This window comes from Genypterus blacodes, unplaced genomic scaffold (genome assembly GCF_046128005.1).
Source record: "Genypterus blacodes isolate CSIRO-AG114 ecotype Tasmania unplaced genomic scaffold, CSIRO-AGI_Gbla_v1 ptg000094l_1, whole genome shotgun sequence".
NCBI lineage: Eukaryota > Metazoa > Chordata > Actinopteri > Ophidiiformes > Ophidiidae > Genypterus > Genypterus blacodes.
The window spans coordinates 225250-241891 of NW_027466898.1; positions in this window are offsets into that span (position 1 = coordinate 225250).

A 16642-nucleotide genomic window follows, 5' to 3' on the forward strand; every position below is an offset into this window, starting at 1 on the left:
TGACTCCAAACTTGCACCAAAGAATCCTGGCGCCATGGGGATGTTGTGTGTGAATTTGGGGCTTTTCATGTGTTTCCTATGCCAAGATATGGCCCATCCAAAAAAAAGTCAAAGTGGATAAGGGTCCCCCCTTACCTCCTCTGAAAAAAGTGACCAACATTTTATTTTTCTTTAAACTCATACCAATGAATCATCGTGCCCCCCAGAGTGTGTGTGGGTATTTTTTGAGCTCTTTAGTTTCTTCCTTGTCCTAGATTTGGGCTTTTAAAGGAATTGGATTTCAGTCAAAATTGCAAAAATGACTCCAAACGTGCACCAAAGAATCCTGGTGCCATGGGGATGTTGTGTGTGAATTTGGGGCTTTGTATGTGTTTCCTAGGACAAGATATGGCCCATCCAAAAAAAAGTCAAAGTGGATAAGGGTCCCCCCTTACCTCCTCTGAAAAAAATGACCAAAATTTAAATTTTCTTTAAACGCAAACCAATAAATCATCGTGCACCCCAGAATGTGTGTGTGGATTTTTTGAGCTCTTAAGCTTCCTCCTTGTCCAAGATATGGGCTTTTAAAGGAATTGGATTTCAGTCAAAATTGTCAAAATGACTCCAAACTTGCAAGAAAGAATCCTGGTGCCATGGGGATGTTGTGTGTGAATTTGGGGCTTTTTATGTGTTTCCTATGCCAAGATATGGCCCATCCAAAAAAAAGTCAAAGTGGATAAGGGTCCCCCCTTACCTCCTCCGAAAAAAATGACCAAAATTTAAATTTTCTTTAAACGCATACCAATGAATCATCGTGCACCCCAGAGTGTGTGTGTGGATTTTTTGAGCTCTTTAGTTTCCCCCTTGTCCAAGATATGGGCTGTAAAAGGAATTGGATTTCAGTCAAAATTGTCAAAATGACTCCAAACTTGCACCAAAGAATCCTGGTGCCATGGGGATGTTGTGTGTGAATTTGGGGCTTTTTGTGTGTTCCCTAGGCCAAGATATGGCCCATCAAAAAAAAAGTCAAAGTGGATAAGGGTCCCCCCTTACCTCCTCTGAAAAAAATGACCAAAATTTATATTTCATTAAACGCATATCAATGAATCATTGTGCCCCCCAGAGTGTGTTTGTATATTTTTTGAGCTCTTTAGCTTCTTCCTTGTCCAAGATATGGGTTTTTAAGGAATTGGATTTCGGTCAAAATTGTCAAAATGACTCCAAACTTGCACCAAAGAATCCTGGTGCCATGGGGATGTTGTGTGTGAATTTGGGGCTTTTTGTGTGTTCGCTAGGCCAAGATATGGCCCATCCAAAAAAAAGGCCAAAGTGGATAAGGGTCCCCCCTTACCTCCTCTGAAAAAAATGACCAAAATATTGATTTTCTTTAAACTCATACCAATGAATCATCGTGCACCCCAGAGTGTGTTTGTGTATTTTTTGAGCTCTTAAGCTTCCTCCTTGTCCAAGATATGGGCTTTTAAAGGAATTGGATTTCAGTCAAAATTGTCAAAATGACTCCAAACTTGCACCAAAGAATCCTGGTGCCATGGGGATGTTGGGTGTGAATTTGGGGCTTTTTATGTGTTTCCTATGCCAAGATATGGCCCATCCAAAATAAAGTCAAAGTGGATAAAAGTCCCCCCTTACCTCCTCTGAAAAAAATGACCAAAATTTAAATTTTCTTTAAACTCATACCAATGAATCATCGTGCCCCCCAGAGTGTGAGTGTGGATTTTTTGAGCTCTTTAGCTTCTTCCTTGTCCAAGATATGGGCTTTTAAAGGAATTGGATTGCAGTCAAAATTGTCAAAATGACTCTAAACTTACACCAAAGAATCCTGGTGCCATGGGGATGTTGTGTGTGTATTTGGGGCTTTTTGTGTGTTCGCTAGGCCAAGATATGGCCCATCCAAAAAAAAGTCAAAGTGGATAAGGGTCCCCCCTTACCTCCTCTGAAAAAAATGACCAAAATTTAAATTTTCTTTAAACTCATACCAATGAATCATCGTGCCCCCCAGAGTGTGTTTGTGGATTTTTTGAGCTCTTGAGGGTCCTCCTTGTCCAAGATATGGGCTTTTAAAGGAATTGGATTTCGGTCAAAATTGTCAAAATGCCTCCAAACTTGCACCAAAGAATCCTGGTGCCATGGGGATGTTGTGTATGAATTTGGGGCTTGTTGTGTGTTTCCTAGGCCAAGATATGGCCCATCCAAAATAAAGTCAAAGTGGATAAGGGTCCTCCCTTACCTCCTCTGAAAAAATGACCAAAATTAAAATTTTCTTTAAACTCATACCAATGAATCATCGTGCCCCCCAGAGTGTGTGTGTGGATTTTTTGAGCTCTTTAGTTTCTTCCTTGTCCAAGATATGGGCTTTTTATGGAATTGGATTTCGGTCAAAATTGTCGAAATGACTCCAAACTTGCACCAAAGAATCCTGGTCTCATGGGGATGTTGTGTATGAATTTGGGGCTTGTTGTGTGTTTCCTAGGCCAAGATATGGCCCATCCAAAATAAAGTCAAAGTGGATAAGGGTCCCCCCTTACCTCCTCTGAAAAAATGACCAAAATTAAAATTTTCTTTAAACTCATACCAATGAATCATCGTGCCCCCCAGAGCGTGTGTGTGTATTTTTTGAGCTCTTTAGCTTCTTCCTTGTCCAAGATATGGGCTTTTTATGGAATTGGATTTCGGTCAAAATTGTCGAAATGACTCCAAACTTGCACCAAAGAATCCTGGTGCCATGGGGATGTTGTGTATGAATTTGGGGCTTGTTGTGTGTTTCCTAGGCCAAGATATGGCCCATCCAAAAAAAAGTCAAAGTGGATAAGGGTCCCCCCTTACCTCCTCTGAAAAAAGGACCAACATTTTAATTTTCTTTTAACTCATACCAATGAATCATGGTGCTCCCCAGAGTGTGTGTGTGGATTTTTTGAGCTCTTTAGCTTCCTCCTTGTCCAAGATATGTGCTTTTAAAGGAATTGGATTTCGGTCAAAATTGTCAAAATGACTCCAAACTTGCACCAAAGAATCCTGGTGCCATGGGGATGTTGTGTGTGAATTTGGGGGTTTTTGTGTGTTCGCTAGGCCAAGATATGGCCCATCCAAAAAAAAGTCAAAGTGGATAAGGGTCCCCCCTTACCTCCTCTGAAAAAAATTACCAAAATTTAAATTTTCTTTAAACTCATACCAATGAATCATCGTGCCCCCCAGAGTGTGTTTGTGTATTTTTTGAGCTCTTTAGCTTCTTCCTTGTCCAAGATATGGGCTTTTTAAGGAATTGGAATTGGGACAAAATTGTCAAAATGACTCCAAACTTGCACCAAAGAATCCTGGTGCCATGGGGATGTTGTGTGTGAATTTGGGGCTTGTTGTGTGTTCCCTAGGCCAAGATATGGCCCATCCAAAAAAAAGTCAAAGTGGATAAGGGTCCCCCCTTACCTCCTCTGAAAAAAATGACCAAAATTTAAATTTTCTTTAAACTCATACCAATGAATCATCGTGCCCCCCAGAGTGGGTGTGGGTATTTTTTGAGCTCTTTAGTTTCTTCCTTGTCCAAGATATGGGCTTTTGAAGGAATTGGATTTCGGTCAAAATTGTCAAAATGACTCCAAACTTGCACCGAAGAATCCTGGTGCCATGGGGATGTTGTGTATGAATTTGGGGCTTGTTGTGTGTTTCCTAGGCCAAGATATGGCCAATTCAAAAAAAAGTCAAAGTGGATAATGGTCCACCCTTACCTCCTCTGAAAAAAATGACAAAAATTTTAATTTTCTTTAAACTCATACCAATGAATCATCGTGCCCCCCAGAGTGTGTTTGTGGATTTTTTGAGCTCTTTAGCTTCTTCCTTGTCCAAGATATGGGTTTTTAAGGAATTGGATTTCGGTCAAAATTTTCAAAATGACTCCAAACTTGCACCAAAGAATCCTGGTGCCATGGGGATGTTGTGTGAATTTGGGGCTTTTTGTGTGTTCCCTAGGCCAAGATATGGCCCATCCAAAAAAAGTCAAAGTGGATAAGGTTCCCCCCGTACCTCCTCTGAAAAAAATGACCAAAATTTAAATTTTCTTTAAACTCATACCAATGAATCATCGTGCCCCCCAGAGTGTGTGTGGGTATTTTTTGAGCTCTTTAGTTTCTTCCTTGTCCAAGATTTGGGCTTTTAAAGGAATTGGATTTCAGTCCAAATTTCCAAAATGACTCCAAACGTGCACCAAAGAATCCTGGTGCCATGGGGATGTTGTGTGTGAATTTGGGGCTTTTTGTGTGTTCGCTAGGCCAAGATATGGCCCATCCAAAAAAAAGTCAAAGTGCACGAAGGTCCCCCCTTACCTCCTCTGAAAAAAATGACCAAAACCTTTTTTTTTTTTAAACTCATACCAATGAATCATCGTGCCCCCCAGAGTGTGTGTGGGTATTTTTTGAGCTCTTTAGTTTCTTCCTTGTCCAAGATTTGGGCTTTTAAAGGAATTGGATTTCAGTCAAAATTGCCATAATGACTCCAAACGTGCACCAAAGAATCCTGGTGCCATGGGGATGTTGTATGTGAATTTGGGGCTTTTTGTGTGTTCGCTAGGCCAAGATATGGCCCATCCAAAAAAAAGTCAAAGTGCACGAGGGTCCCCACTTACCTCCTCTGAAAAAAATGACCAAAACCTTTTTTTTTTTTAAACTCATACCAATGAATCATCGTGCCCCTCAGAGTGTGTTTGTGGATTTTTTGAGCTCTTGAGGGTCCTCCTTGTCCAAGATATGGGCTTTTAAAGGAATTGGATTTCGGTCAAAATTGTCAAAATGCCTCCAAACTTGCACCAAAGAATCCTGGTGCCATGGGGATGTTGTGTATGAATTTGGGGCTTGTTGTGTGTTTCCTAGGCCAAGATATGGCCCATCCAAAATAAAGTCAAAGTGGATAAGGGTCCCCCCTTACCTCCTCTGAAAAAATGACCAAAATTAAAATTTTCTTTAAACTCATACCAATGAATCATCGTGCCCCCCAGAGCGTGTGTGTGTATTTTTTGAGCTCTTTAGCTTCTTCCTTGTCCAAGATATGGGCTTTTTATGGAATTGGATTTCGGTCAAAATTGTCGAAATGACTCCAAACTTGCACCAAAGAATCCTGGTGCCATGGGGATGTTGTGTGTGAATTTGGGGCTTTTTGTGTGTTCGCTAGGCCAAGATATGGCCCATCCAAAAAAAAGTCAAAGTGGATAAGGGTCCCCCCTTACCTCCTCTGAAAAAAATGACCAAAATTTAAATTTTCTTTAAACTCATACCAATGAATCATCGTGCCCCCCAGAGTGTGTGTGGGTATTTTTTGAGCTCTTTAGTTTCTTCCTTGTCCAAGATATGGGCTTTTGAAGGAATTGGATTTCGGTCAAAATTGTCAAAATGACTCCAAACTTGCACCGAAGAATCCTGGTGCCATGGGGATGTTGTGTGTGAATTTGGGGCTTTTGATGTGTTTCCTATGCCAAGATATGGCCCATCCAAAAAAAAGTCAAAGTGGATAAGGGTCCCCCCTTACCTCCTCTGAAAAAAATGACCAAAATTTTAATTTTCTTTAAACTCATACCAATGAATCATCGTGCCCCCCAGAGTGTGTGTGGGTATTTTTTGAGCTCTTTAGTTTCTTCCTTGTCCAAGATATGGGCTTTTAAAGGAATTGGATTTCAGTCAAAATTTCCAAAATGACTCCAAACGTGCACCAAAGAATCCTGGTGCCATGGGGATGTTGTGTGTGAATTTGGGGCTTTTTGTGTGTTCGCTAGGCCAAGATATGGCCCATCCAAAAAAAAAGTCAAAGTGGATAAGGGTCCCCCCTTACCTCCTCTGAAAAAAATGACCAAAATTTAAATTTTCTTTAAACTCATACCAATGAATCATCGTGCCCCCCAGAGTGTGTGTGGGGATTTTTTGAGTGCTTTAGTTTCTTCCTTGTCCAAGATATTGGCTTTTGAAGGAATTGGATTTCGGTCAAAATTGTCAAAATGACTCCAAACTTGCACCAAAGAATCCTGGTGCCATGGGGATGTTGTGTGTGAATTTGGGGCTTTTTGTGTGTTCCCTAGGCCAAGATATGGCCCATCCAAAAAAAAGTCAAAGTGGATAAGGGTCCCCACTTACCTCCTCTGAAAAAAAGGACCAAAATTTTAATTTTCTTTACACTCATGCCAATGAATCATCGTGCTCCCCAGAGTGTGTGTGTGGATTTTTTGAGCTCTTTAGCTTCTTCCTTGTCGAAGATATGGGCTTTTAAAGGAATTGGATTTCAGTCAAAATTGTCAAAATGACTCTAAACTTACACCAAAGAATCCTGGTGCCATGGGGATGTTGTGTGTGTATTTGGGGCTTTTTGTGTGTTCGCTAGGCCAAGATATGGCCCATCCAAAAAAAAGTCAAAGTGGATAAGGGTCCCCCCTTACCTCCTCTGAAAAAAGGACCAACATTTTAATTTTCTTTTAACTCATACCAATGAATCATGGTGCTCCCCAGAGTGTGTGTGTGGATTTTTTGAGCTCTTTAGCTTCCTCCTTGTCCAAGATATGTGCTTTTAAAGAAATTGGATTTCGGTCAAAATTGTCAAAATGACTCCAAACTTGCACCAAAGAATCCTGGTGCCATGGGGATGTTGTGTGTGAATTTGGGGCTTTTTGTGTGTTCCCTAGGCCAAGATATGGCCCATCCAAAAAGAAGTCAAAGTGGATAAGGGTCCCCACTTACCTCCTCTGAAAAAAAGGACCAAAATTTTAATTTTCTTTAAACTCATGCCAATGAATCATCGTGCCCCCCAGAGTGTGTGTGTGGATTTTTTGAGCTCTTTAGCTTCTTCCTTGTCCAAGATTTGGGCTTTTAAAGGAATTGGATTTCAGTCCAAATTTCCAAAATGACTCCAAACGTGCACCAAAGAATCCTGGTGCCATGGGGATGTTGTGTGTGAATTTGGGGCTTTTTGTGTGTTCGCTAGGCCAAGATATGGCCCATCCAAAAAAAAGTCAAAGTGCACGAAGGTCCGCCCTTACCTCCTCTGAAAAAAATGACCAAAACCTTTTTTTTTTTTAAACTCATACCAATGAATCATCGTGCCCCCCAGAGTGTGTGTGGGTATTTTTTGAGCTCTTTAGTTTCTTCCTTGTCCAAGATTTGGGCTTTTAAAGGAATTGGATTTCAGTCAAAATTGCCATAATGACTCCAAACGTGCACCAAAGAATCCTGGTGCCATGGGGATGTTGTATGTGAATTTGGGGCTTTTTGTGTGTTCGCTAGGCCAAGATATGGCCCATCCAAAAAAAAGTCAAAGTGCACGAGGGTCCCCACTTACCTCCTCTGAAAAAAATGACCAAAACCTTTTTTTTTTTTAAACTCATACCAATGAATCATCGTGCCCCTCAGAGTGTGTTTGTGGATTTTTTGAGCTCTTGAGGGTCCTCCTTGTCCAAGATATGGGCTTTTAAAGGAATTGGATTTCGGTCAAAATTGTCAAAATGCCTCCAAACTTGCACCAAAGAATCCTGGTGCCATGGGGATGTTGTGTATGAATTTGGGGCTTGTTGTGTGTTTCCTAGGCCAAGATATGGCCCATCCAAAATAAAGTCAAAGTGGATAAGGGTCCCCCCTTACCTCCTCTGAAAAAATGACCAAAATTAAAATTTTCTTTAAACTCATACCAATGAATCATCGTGCCCCCCAGAGCGTGTGTGTGTATTTTTTGAGCTCTTTAGCTTCTTCCTTGTCCAAGATATGGGCTTTTTATGGAATTGGATTTCGGTCAAAATTGTCGAAATGACTCCAAACTTGCACCAAAGAATCCTGGTGCCATGGGGATGTTGTGTGTGAATTTGGGGCTTTTTGTGTGTTCGCTAGGCCAAGATATGGCCCATCCAAAAAAAAGTCAAAGTGGATAAGGGTCCCCCCTTACCTCCTCTGAAAAAAATGACCAAAATTTAAATTTTCTTTAAACTCATACCAATGAATCATCGTGCCCCCCAGAGTGTGTGTGGGTATTTTTTGAGCTCTTTAGTTTCTTCCTTGTCCAAGATATGGGCTTTTGAAGGAATTGGATTTCGGTCAAAATTGTCAAAATGACTCCAAACTTGCACCGAAGAATCCTGGTGCCATGGGGATGTTGTGTATGAATTTGGGGCTTGTTGTGTGTTTCCTAGGCCAAGATATGGCCAATTCAAAAAAAAGTCAAAGTGGATAATGGTCCACCCTTACCTCCTCTGAAAAAAATGACAAAAATTTTAATTTTCTTTAAACTCATACCAATGAATCATCGTGCCCCCCAGAGTGTGTTTGTGGATTTTTTGAGCTCTTTAGCTTCTTCCTTGTCCAAGATATGGGCTTTTAAAGGAATTGGATTTCGGTCAAAATTGTCAAAATGACTCCAAACTTGCACCAAAGAATCCTGGTGCCATGGGGATGTTGTGTGTGAATTTGGGGCTTTTGATGTGTTTCCTATGCCAAGATATGGCCCATCCAAAAAAAAGTCAAAGTGGATAAGGGTCCCCCCTTACCTCCTCTGAAAAAAATGACCAAAATTTTAATTTTCTTTAAACTCATACCAATGAATCATCGTGCCCCCCAGAGTGTGTGTGGGTATTTTTTGAGCTCTTTAGTTTCTTCCTTGTCCAAGATATGGGCTTTTAAAGGAATTGGATTTCAGTCAAAATTTCCAAAATGACTCCAAACGTGCACCAAAGAATCCTGGTGCCATGGGGATGTTGTGTGTGAATTTGGGGCTTTTTGTGTGTTCGCTAGGCCAAGATATGGCCCATCCAAAAAAAAAGTCAAAGTGGATAAGGGTCCCCCCTTACCTCCTCTGAAAAAAATGACCAAAATTTAAATTTTCTTTAAACTCATACCAATGAATCATCGTGCCCCCCAGAGTGTGTGTGGGGATTTTTTGAGTGCTTTAGTTTCTTCCTTGTCCAAGATATTGGCTTTTGAAGGAATTGGATTTCGGTCAAAATTGTCAAAATGACTCCAAACTTGCACCAAAGAATCCTGGTGCCATGGGGATGTTGTGTGTGAATTTGGGGCTTTTTGTGTGTTCCCTAGGCCAAGATATGGCCCATCCAAAAAAAAGTCAAAGTGGATAAGGGTCCCCACTTACCTCCTCTGAAAAAAAGGACCAAAATTTTAATTTTCTTTACACTCATGCCAATGAATCATCGTGCTCCCCAGAGTGTGTGTGTGGATTTTTTGAGCTCTTTAGCTTCTTCCTTGTCGAAGATATGGGCTTTTAAAGGAATTGGATTTCAGTCAAAATTGTCAAAATGACTCTAAACTTACACCAAAGAATCCTGGTGCCATGGGGATGTTGTGTGTGTATTTGGGGCTTTTTGTGTGTTCGCTAGGCCAAGATATGGCCCATCCAAAAAAAAGTCAAAGTGGATAAGGGTCCCCCCTTACCTCCTCTGAAAAAAGGACCAACATTTTAATTTTCTTTTAACTCATACCAATGAATCATGGTGCTCCCCAGAGTGTGTGTGTGGATTTTTTGAGCTCTTTAGCTTCCTCCTTGTCCAAGATATGTGCTTTTAAAGAAATTGGATTTCGGTCAAAATTGTCAAAATGACTCCAAACTTGCACCAAAGAATCCTGGTGCCATGGGGATGTTGTGTGTGAATTTGGGGCTTTTTGTGTGTTCCCTAGGCCAAGATATGGCCCATCCAAAAAAAAGTCAAAGTGGATAAGGGTCCCCACTTACCTCCTCTGAAAAAAAGGACCAAAATTTTAATTTTCTTTAAACTCATGCCAATGAATCATCGTGCTCCCCAGAGTGTGTGTGTGGATTTTTTGAGCTCTTTAGCTTCTTCCTTGTCGAAGATATGGGCTTTTAAAGGAATTGGATTTCAGTCAAAATTGTCAAAATGACTCTAAACTTACACCAAAGAATCCTGGTGCCATGGGGATGTTGTGTGTGTATTTGGGGCTTTTTGTGTGTTCGCTAGGCCAAGATATGGCCCATCCAAAAAAAAGTCAAAGTGGATAAGGGTCCCCCCTTACCTCCTCTGAAAAAAGGACCAACATTTTAATTTTCTTTTAACTCATACCAATGAATCATGGTGCTCCCCAGAGTGTGTGTGTGGATTTTTTGAGCTCTTTAGCTTCCTCCTTGTCCAAGATATGGGCTTTTGAAGGAATTGGATTTCGGTCAAAATTGTCAAAATGACTCCAAACTTGCACCAAAGAATCCTGGTGCCATGGGGATGTTGTGTATGAATTTGGGGCTTGTTGTGTGTTTCCTAGGCCAAGATATGGCCCATCCAAAAAAAAGTCAAAGTGGATAAGGGTCCCCCCTTACCTCCTCTGAAAAAATGACCAAAATTAAAATTTTCTTTAAACTCATACCAATGAATCATCGTGCCCCCCAGAGCATGTGTGTGTATTTTTTGAGCTCTTTAGCTTCTTCCTTGTCCAAGATATGGGCTTTTTATGTAATTGGATTTCGGTCAAAATTGTCAAAATGCCTCCAAACTTGCACCAAAGAATCCTGGTGCCATGGGGATGTTGTGTATGAATTTGGGGCTTGTTGTGTGTTCCCTAGGCCAAGATATGGCCCATCCAAAAAAAAGTCAAAGTGGATAAGGGTCCCCCCTTACCTCCTCTGAAAAAATGACCAAAATTAAAATTTTCTTTAAACTCATACCAATGAATCATCGTGCCCCCCAGAGCGTGTGTGTGTATTTTTTGAGCTCTTTAGCTTCCTCCTTGTCCAAGATATGGGCTTTTAAAGGAATTGGATTACAGTCAAAATTGCCAAAATGACTCCAAACTTGCACCAAAGAATCCTGGTGCCATGGGGATGTTGTGTGTGAATTTGGGGCTTTTTGTTTGTTCCCTAGGCCAAGATAAGGCCCATCCAAAAAAAAGTCAAAGTGGATAAGGGTCCCCCCTTACCTCCCCTGAAAAAAATGACCAAAATTTAATTTTTTTTTAAACTCATACCAATGAATCATCGTGCCCCCAGAGTGTGTGTGTGGATTTTTTGAGCTCTTTAGCTTCTTCCTTGTCCAAGATATAGGCTTTTAAAGGAATTGGATTACAGTCAAAATTGCCAAAATGACTCCAAACTTGCACCAAAGAATCCTGGTGCCATGGGGATGTTGTGTGTGAATTTGGGGCTTTTTGTGTGTTCCCTAGGCCAAGATATGGCCCATCCAAAAAAAAGTCAAAGTGGATAAGGGTCCCCACTTACCTCCTCTGAAAAAAATGACCAAAATTTAAATTTTCTTTAAACTCATACCAATGAATCATGGTGCTCCCCCAGAGTGTGTTTGTGGATTTTTTGAGCTCTTTAGCTTCTTCCTTGTCCAAGATATGGGTTTTTAAGGAATTGGATTTCGGTCAAAATTGTCAAAATGACTCCAAACTTGCACCAAAGAATCCTGGTGCCATGGGGATGTTGTGTGTGAATTTGGGGCTTTTTGTGTGCTCCCTAGGCCAAGATATGGCCCATCCAAAATAAAGTCAAAGTGGATAAGGGTCCCCCCTTACCTCCTCTGAAAAAATGACCAAAATTAAAATTTTCTTTAAACTCATACCAATGAATCATCGTGCCCCCCAGAGCGTGTGTGTGTATTTTTTGAGCTCTTTAGCTTCTTCCTTGTCCAAGATATGGGCTTTTAAAGGAATTGGATTTCGGTCAAAATTGTCGAAATGACTCCAAACTTGCACCAAAGAATCCTGGTGCCATGGGGATGTTGTGTATGAATTTGGGGCTTGTTGTGTGTTTCCTAGGCCAAGATATGGCCCATCCAAAATAAAGTCAAAGTGGATAAGGGTCCCCCCTTACCTCCTCTGAAAAAATTACCAAAATTAAAATTTTCTTTTAACTCATACCAATGAATCATCGTGCCCCCCAGAGTGTGTGTGGGTATTTTTTGAGCTCTTTAGTTTCTTCCTTGTCCAAGATATGGGCTTTTGAAGGAATTGGATTTCGGTCAAAATTGTCAAAATGACTCCAAACTTGCACCGAAGAATCCTGGTGCCATGGGGATGTTGTGTATGAATTTGGGGCTTGTTGTGTGTTTCCTAGGCCAAGATATGGCCCATCCAAAAAAAAGTCAAAGTGGATAAGGGTCCCCACTTACCTCCTCTGAAAAAAATGACCAAAGTTTACATTTTCTTTAAACTCATACCAATGAATCATCGTGCCCCCCAGAGTGTGTGTGGGGATTTTTGGAGCTCTTTAGCTTCTTTCTTGTCCAAGATATGGGCTTTTTAAGGAATTGGATTTCGGTCAAAATTGTCAAAATGACTCCAAACTTGCACCAAAGAATCCTGGTGCCACGGGGATGTTGTGTATGAATTTGGGGCTTGTTGTGTGTTTCCTAGGCCAAGATATGGCCCATCCAAAAAAAAAGTCAAAGTGGATAAGGGTCCCCCCTTACCTCCTCTGAAAAAAATGACCAAAATTTAAATTTTCTTTAAACTCATACCAATGAATCATCGTGCCCCCCAGAGTGTGTGTGGGTATTTTTTGAGCTCTTTAGTTTCTTCCTTGTCCAAGATATGGGCTTTTGAAGGAATTGGATTTCGGTCAAAATTGTCAAAATGACTCCAAACTTGCACCAAAGAATCCTGGTGCCATGGGGATGTTGTGTATGAATTTGGGGCTTGTTGTGTGTTTCCTAGGCCAAGATGTGGCCCATCCAAAATAAAGTCAAAGTGGATAAGGGTCCCCCCTTACCTCCTCTGAAAAAAATGACCAAAATTTAAATTTTCTTTAAACTCATACCAATGAATCATCGTGCCCCCCAGAGTGTGTGTGGGGATTTTTGGAGCTCTTTAGCTTCTTCCTTGTCCAAGATATTGGCTTTTGAAGGAATTGGATTTCGGTCAAAATTGTCAAAATGACTCCAAACTTGCACCAAAGAATCCTGGTGCCATGGGGATGTTGTGTGTGAATTTGGGGCTTTTTGTGTGTTCCCTAGGCCAAGATATGGCCCATCCAAAAAAAAGTCAAAGTGGATAAGGGTCCCCCCTTACCTCCCCTGAAAAAAATGACCAACATTTTAATTTTTTTTAAACTCATACCAATGAATCATCGTGCCCCCCAGAGTGTGTGTGTGGATTTTTTGAGCTCTTTAGCTTCTTCCTTGTACAAGATATGGGCTTTTTAAGGAATTGGATTTCGGTCAAAATTGTCAAAATGACTCCAAACTTGCACCAAAGAATCCTGGTGCCATGGGGATGTTGTGTGTGAATTTGGGGCTTTTTGTGTGTTCCCTAGGCCAAGATATGGCCCATCCAAAAAGAAGTCAAAGTGGATAAGGGTCCCCACTTACCTCCTCTGAAAAAAAGGACCAAAATTTTAATTTTCTTTAAACTCATGCCAATGAATCATCGTGCCCCCCAGAGTGTGTGTGTGGATTTTTTGAGCTCTTTAGCTTCTTCCTTGTCCAAGATTTGGGCTTTTAAAGGAATTGGATTTCAGTCCAAATTTCCAAAATGACTCCAAACGTGCACCAAAGAATCCTGGTGCCATGGGGATGTTGTGTGTGAATTTGGGGCTTTTTGTGTGTTCGCTAGGCCAAGATATGGCCCATCCAAAAAAAAGTCAAAGTGCACGAAGGTCCGCCCTTACCTCCTCTGAAAAAAATGACCAAAACCTTTTTTTTTTTTAAACTCATACCAATGAATCATCGTGCCCCCCAGAGTGTGTGTGGGTATTTTTTGAGCTCTTTAGTTTCTTCCTTGTCCAAGATTTGGGCTTTTAAAGGAATTGGATTTCAGTCAAAATTGCCATAATGACTCCAAACGTGCACCAAAGAATCCTGGTGCCATGGGGATGTTGTATGTGAATTTGGGGCTTTTTGTGTGTTCGCTAGGCCAAGATATGGCCCATCCAAAAAAAAGTCAAAGTGCACGAGGGTCCCCACTTACCTCCTCTGAAAAAAATGACCAAAACCTTTTTTTTTTTTAAACTCATACCAATGAATCATCGTGCCCCTCAGAGTGTGTTTGTGGATTTTTTGAGCTCTTGAGGGTCCTCCTTGTCCAAGATATGGGCTTTTAAAGGAATTGGATTTCGGTCAAAATTGTCAAAATGCCTCCAAACTTGCACCAAAGAATCCTGGTGCCATGGGGATGTTGTGTATGAATTTGGGGCTTGTTGTGTGTTTCCTAGGCCAAGATATGGCCCATCCAAAATAAAGTCAAAGTGGATAAGGGTCCCCCCTTACCTCCTCTGAAAAAATGACCAAAATTAAAATTTTCTTTAAACTCATACCAATGAATCATCGTGCCCCCCAGAGTGTGTGTGTGGATTTTTTGAGCTCTTTAGCTTCTTCCTTGTACAAGATATGGGCTTTTTAAGGAATTGGATTTCGGTCAAAATTGTCAAAATGACTCCAAACTTGCACCAAAGAATCCTGGTGCCATGGGGATGTTGTGTGTGAATTTGGGGCTTTTTGTGTGTTCCCTAGGCCAAGATATGGCCCATCCAAAAAGAAGTCAAAGTGGATAAGGGTCCCCACTTACCTCCTCTGAAAAAAAGGACCAAAATTTTAATTTTCTTTAAACTCATGCCAATGAATCATCGTGCCCCCCAGAGTGTGTGTGTGGATTTTTTGAGCTCTTTAGCTTCTTCCTTGTCCAAGATTTGGGCTTTTAAAGGAATTGGATTTCAGTCCAAATTTCCAAAATGACTCCAAACGTGCACCAAAGAATCCTGGTGCCATGGGGATGTTGTGTGTGAATTTGGGGCTTTTTGTGTGTTCGCTAGGCCAAGATATGGCCCATCCAAAAAAAAGTCAAAGTGCACGAAGGTCCGCCCTTACCTCCTCTGAAAAAAATGACCAAAACCTTTTTTTTTTTTAAACTCATACCAATGAATCATCGTGCCCCCCAGAGTGTGTGTGGGTATTTTTTGAGCTCTTTAGTTTCTTCCTTGTCCAAGATTTGGGCTTTTAAAGGAATTGGATTTCAGTCAAAATTGCCATAATGACTCCAAACGTGCACCAAAGAATCCTGGTGCCATGGGGATGTTGTATGTGAATTTGGGGCTTTTTGTGTGTTCGCTAGGCCAAGATATGGCCCATCCAAAAAAAAGTCAAAGTGCACGAGGGTCCCCACTTACCTCCTCTGAAAAAAATGACCAAAACCTTTTTTTTTTTTAAACTCATACCAATGAATCATCGTGCCCCTCAGAGTGTGTTTGTGGATTTTTTGAGCTCTTGAGGGTCCTCCTTGTCCAAGATATGGGCTTTTAAAGGAATTGGATTTCGGTCAAAATTGTCAAAATGCCTCCAAACTTGCACCAAAGAATCCTGGTGCCATGGGGATGTTGTGTATGAATTTGGGGCTTGTTGTGTGTTTCCTAGGCCAAGATATGGCCCATCCAAAATAAAGTCAAAGTGGATAAGGGTCCCCCCTTACCTCCTCTGAAAAAATGACCAAAATTAAAATTTTCTTTAAACTCATACCAATGAATCATCGTGCCCCCCAGAGCGTGTGTGTGTATTTTTTGAGCTCTTTAGCTTCTTCCTTGTCCAAGATATGGGCTTTTTATGGAATTGGATTTCGGTCAAAATTGTCGAAATGACTCCAAACTTGCACCAAAGAATCCTGGTGCCATGGGGATGTTGTGTGTGAATTTGGGGCTTTTTGTGTGTTCGCTAGGCCAAGATATGGCCCATCCAAAAAAAAGTCAAAGTGGATAAGGGTCCCCCCTTACCTCCTCTGAAAAAAATGACCAAAATTTAAATTTTCTTTAAACTCATACCAATGAATCATCGTGCCCCCCAGAGTGTGTGTGGGTATTTTTTGAGCTCTTTAGTTTCTTCCTTGTCCAAGATATGGGCTTTTGAAGGAATTGGATTTCGGTCAAAATTGTCAAAATGACTCCAAACTTGCACCGAAGAATCCTGGTGCCATGGGGATGTTGTGTATGAATTTGGGGCTTGTTGTGTGTTTCCTAGGCCAAGATATGGCCAATTCAAAAAAAAGTCAAAGTGGATAATGGTCCACCCTTACCTCCTCTGAAAAAAATGACAAAAATTTTAATTTTCTTTAAACTCATACCAATGAATCATCGTGCCCCCCAGAGTGTGTTTGTGGATTTTTTGAGCTCTTTAGCTTCTTCCTTGTCCAAGATATGGGCTTTTAAAGGAATTGGATTTCGGTCAAAATTGTCAAAATGACTCCAAACTTGCACCAAAGAATCCTGGTGCCATGGGGATGTTGTGTGTGAATTTGGGGCTTTTGATGTGTTTCCTATGCCAAGATATGGCCCATCCAAAAAAAAGTCAAAGTGGATAAGGGTCCCCCCTTACCTCCTCTGAAAAAAATGACCAAAATTTTAATTTTCTTTAAACTCATACCAATGAATCATCGTGCCCCCCAGAGTGTGTGTGGGTATTTTTTGAGCTCTTTAGTTTCTTCCTTGTCCAAGATATGGGCTTTTAAAGGAATTGGATTTCAGTCAAAATTTCCAAAATGACTCCAAACGTGCACCAAAGAATCCTGGTGCCATGGGGATGTTGTGTGTGAATTTGGGGCTTTTTGTGTGTTCGCTAGGCCAAGATATGGCCCATCCAAAAAAAAAGTCAAAGTGGATAAGGGTCCCCCCTTACCTCCTCTGAAAAAAATGACCAAAATTTAAATTTTCTTTAAACTCATACCAATGAATCATCGTGCCCCCCAGAGTGTGT